Here is a 5333-nt window from a genome sequence, read left to right as displayed (position 1 = left end):
ACATAGATCAATCATGAATGTGTAGCATGGAAAATTTACATGCAATGTGATCTATACATGTCTATTTCCAACTGGTCCTACTTTACCTTAGTGAGATCAATACTGTAACTTAATCTTAAAGAGTGAAACACAACAATCTAATATTGAATAACTTTATTTCTGATCAGAAAATACCATAATACAAAGGTACCTTACATTAAACACAAAATACATATACTCCCACTATTCTAAGATATCCTCAAACATCATAACACCCATATGTTGGGTATTATTGTGAAATACCAAAGGTGGTAATCCTTTTGTAAGTGGATCTGCTACCATAGAATTTGTCCCAATGTGTTCAATGAATATTTGTCCACTATGCACTCTTTCTTTCACAACTAGGAATTTAATATCAATGTATTTTGACTTAGATGAACTCTTGTTGTTGTTGGAATATAGAACTGCTGACTTATTGTCACAAAATAACTTTAGAGGTCTTTCTATATTTCCTAATATTCGCAACCCAGTGACAAATTTCTGCAGCCATATTCCTTGGTTGGATGCCTCATAACATGCTACAAATTCAGCTTCCATAGTAGAAGAAGCTACAAGTGTTTGTTTGACACTTTTCCAAGAAATAGCTCCTCCTGCCAATAGAAAAATATACGCTGATGTGGACCTCCTACTGTCTTGACATCCAGCAAAGTCAGAATCAGAATACCCTATGATCTCCAGCTGATCTGATCTCCTATATGTGAGCATATAATCCTTTGTTCTTTTCAAATAGTGCATAACTCGTTTGGCTGCTATCCAATGGTCCATCCCAGGATTACTCAAGTATCTGCCTAGCATACCCACAATGTATGCAATATCCGGACGAGTACAAACTTGAGCATACATCAAACATCCAATAGCTGATGCATATGGAACCTTTTGCATTTCTTCAATTTCAAGGTGAATTTTAGGGCACTGGCTGAGGCTAAACTTATCACCTCTAGCAACAGGGGTATGACCTGGATTGCAATTCTGCATGCCAAATCGTTTTAGGACTTTCTCAATATAGTTCCTTTGTGATAACCCAAGAACACCTCGAGTACAATCTCGGTGTATCTGAATTCCTAATACAAAGGAGGCTTCTCCAAGATCTTTCATCTCAAAATTCTTCGATAGAAATTTCTTGGTTTAATTCAGTATTCCTACATCATTAGTGGCAAGCAGAATGTCATCTACATACAAAACCAGGAATATAAACTTACTCCCACTGAACTTTTGATACACACAATTATCAACAATGTTCACCTCAAAAACAAATGAGATAATTACTTCATGAAACTTGTGGTACCACTGCCGGGAAGCATGCTTAAGTCCATAGATAGATTTCTTTAGTTTGCAAACCATCTTCTTTGGGTCTCCTAATTCAAAGTTTTCAGGTTGCACCATATAGATTGTTTCATCAATGTCACCATTGAGGAAAGCTGTTTTGACATCCATCTGATGAAGCTCAAGGTCAAAGTGTGCAACTAGTGCCATGATTGTCCTAAAAGAGTCCTTCGTAGAAACCGGAGAGAAAGTATCTTTAAAGTCAATTCCTTCCTTTGGAGTATAGCCTTTGGCCACAAGGCGAGCTTTATATCTCTCCACATTACCATTTGCATCCCGCTTGGTTTTAAATATCCATTTGCAACCAATGGGTTTCACACCTTCTGGTAATGGGATGAGTTCCCAAACTTTATTGTCTTGCATAGACTTATACTCTTCTTTCATTGCTTCAATCCATTTTTGAGAGTTAGGGTCTTGCATGGCTTGATATAGATTCATAGGATCCTCATCCATCATATCATTATCTCCATCATGTTCTTGAAGAAACACAATATAGTCATCTAGAATTGTGGATCTTCTCTCTCTAGTGGACCGACGCAACGACACTTGTTGTTGAGGTTGTTGAGTTTGTTCTATATGAGCAATTGACTCATCTTGAATTGGTTTTTGATCAATATTTTCTTGTTGAGGTTCTGTACTGGTATTGGGCTGAAGACCTTTGTAATCTTGTGGGCTTACGGAATTTGTATTATTGGGCCAGATGACCCATGACCCGAACGGGTCAAAACTTCATAATATATAAAGAGGACACTGCCCAAGCGGCAGGGGGATCCAACACTTTTTACTCATTTGCTACTTTGCCATATTTTACTTCTGTTCTCTAATTGCTTAGCCCTGACCGGAGTTCTAGACCGGAACAGGTTCCATATCCACTTCTTGAACAACAACAGGATTAGTAGCCTGTATATTATCAGAAGGAGCCGTAGGAATCGATTCCGGAATGGAAGCTAATTCTTCCTCAAAAGTAATATGTCTAACCTTATTTCTCCCCCCAAACTCAACATCCTCAAAAAATTGTGCAATTCCCGTCTCAAATATATTCTTTAGTGTATGATTATAAAACTTAAAGCCCCTTGAATGCTCAGAATAGCCAATAAAGTAACTACTAATTGTTTTGGAATCCAACTTCTTTTCATGAGGCCTCTAAGGTCTGGCCTCAGCTGGACATCCCCAAACATGGAAGTGCTTAAGACTAGGCTTTCGCCCTGTCCATAGTTCATAAGGTGTTTTAGTAGTTGCTTTAGTTGGCACTCTATTGAAAATATAGGTTGTCGTCTTTAGTGCTTCTCCCCATAGTGACTCTGGTAAGGTAGAATTACTGACCATACTTCTTACCATCTCTTGAAGAGTCCTATTTCGTCGCTCAGCCACACCATTCATGCTAGGTGATCCTGGCATGGTGTATTGAGGGACAATTCCTGATTCCTCTAGAAATCTAGCAAATGGTCCTGGACGTTGTTCACCTGAACCGTCATATCTACCGTAGTATTCACCACCACGATCAGATCTAACACATTTAATTCTTTTATTTAGTTGATTCTCAACTTCAGCTTTAAAAATTTTGAACATGTCCAAGGCCTCTGACTTTTCATAAATCAAATATAAATACCCATATCTAGAGTAGTCGTCTATGAATGATGTAAAGTATTGTTGACCATTCCATGAAGGTTTAGGAAATGGTCCACAAATGTTTGTATGTATTAATTCCAAGACGTCTGAACTTCTATGGGAACCTATTTTCTTTACTTTGGTTTGTTTTCCTTTGATACAGTCAATACAAACACTAAAGTCTGCAAGGTTTATATCATTTAAAATTCCTTCAGACATAAGCCTTTCAATTCTTGGTTTAGAAATGTGACCCAATCGCTTATGCCATAGTAAACCTGAATTTATCTCATTTGTCTTACGCTTAGTACCGCGTGAAAACGCATGCAAGGATTCTTGATAAGATGCAATTGTGTCAAGTAAATATAGATTGTCATAGCATACTGGAGAACCACTACCAATAATATTTGAATTCATAGATAATACAGCTGTACTGTTTCCAAATGAACAAGAGTAACCTGATTTGTCCAATACAGAAACTGAAATTAAATTTCGTCTAAATGACGGTGCAACAAAAGTATCTAATAAATCCAAATAATATCCAGTTCCTAATAATAATCTAACATGACCAATTGCTTCCACTTCCACCGATTTGTCGTTTCCCACATAAATGCGTCTTTCAACATCAGTTGGCTTTCGGTAGCTTTGGCAACCCTGCATAGAAACACTTATGTGAGTAGTAGCACCAGAATCTAACCACCATGTGTTTCTTGATACTGAAGCTAAATTAACCTCAGAACAAACCAAAGCAAGTGATGTACCTTTCTTTAGACGCCAAGCATGATACTTGGTGCAATCTTTCTTCTGATGTCCAGATTTCTTACAAAAGAAGCACATATTCTTATCCAAGACAATTTTCTTCTCATCCGGACCCTTTGCAGCCTCAATTTTCTCTCTTTATGCCCTTGCCTTTAGAGGTGCTTGCCAAATTAGCACTTTCTGTGCTATCATGTCTCAATCTCTCTTCCTCTTGTACAAGATATGAAATAAGCTCATTAAGAGTCCATTTCTCCTTTTGACAGCTATAACTGACCTTGAATTAACTATATTGTATGGGGAGAGAGATTAAAACCAAATGTCCCAGAAGGTCATCAGATATCTCAAGTTTTAGTTTCTTAAGTTTAGCACCTATATGAGATATTTCCATAATGTACTCCTTGATATTTCCTTTGCCTCTATACTTCATGGAAATCAAGCGTTGTAGAAGTGTACTTGTTTCTGCCTTATCACTTTTTGCAAAGCGTTTCTCAAGTTCAGCAAGGAAATCCTTAACATTGGTGGTCCCTTCAGACACCACACCCCTAAAGACTTCTGGAATGCCGCGCTTGATGATCATTAAACACATACGGTTTGAACGATCCCACTTCTCAAAGTTCTTTCGCTCTTCAGTGGAACTTGCATCCGCAAGGGAAACGGGTTTTTCAATTCGTAGTGCAAGATTTATATCCATGCAGCCTAGAATAATCTCAACATTTTCTTTCCATTCCTTGAAATTTGTTCCATTCAATACAGGAATAGAACTCAAATTGGCAGATATTGAAGTAACATTTGCTAAAAGAAAAGAATACAACACAATCAACATACTCACAATAAATTTAAGTACCAAATATAGATTCAAATAATTATAACATATGACAAGATTCCGATAACAACATTAATATCAAGTATTTTGACAGTAATACTAATCGCAAATGGTGATCTTGTTGCAATGATCAAACATTATAATATCCATGCCAAATAATAAAACTTTCTTTGGATCGAACTATCATCTGCATGTGAAACTTTATGATTATTATATGTTTATCATTGCAGGTGCAAGTATAATTCGACCAAATATCAACCTTCCTTTAGGCCGATTAAAATATTCGCATGAGATTATAAATACACATAACATTCATTATTCTTCATGGTAAAATCTTCACAAGAGAGCTCACTTTGGTGAGATGTTGTGTCAATTAAATCATTAAGAATCATGAACAAGACTATAAGGGATTGATATAATTATTTGAATTTCAAAATACTCAAAATATAGGATTATAATAAAAAGCCGATGAATATCGTTTAGAAAATGAACGCTGGCACAGCAGTTTAGTCCTTGTTTCCCAATTGACACGGCTCGGGTTCGAATCCAAACGGTGGCAGGTTTCGAAAAACGAAATGTTTTTTTTTAACGTTAACTGCTAAAAAAAATTTGAATGTAAATAAAAAGGAATAGACGTCAGATTCGAACACGGGACGCCTGACATCTAGAAACGGTGCCTTAACCGCTGAACTAGCACACACTGTTTGTCATAACATGAAAGCTATTTATACTTACTCCCCAAAAGACATGCGGTTTCATACTACCAAGAAAACAACCATGTCCA

This window comes from Lotus japonicus, chromosome 5 (assembly GCF_012489685.1).
Source record: "Lotus japonicus ecotype B-129 chromosome 5, LjGifu_v1.2".
Classification (NCBI taxonomy): Eukaryota; Viridiplantae; Streptophyta; class Magnoliopsida; order Fabales; family Fabaceae; genus Lotus; species Lotus japonicus.
Note: the sequence above shows the minus strand (reverse complement) of the source record.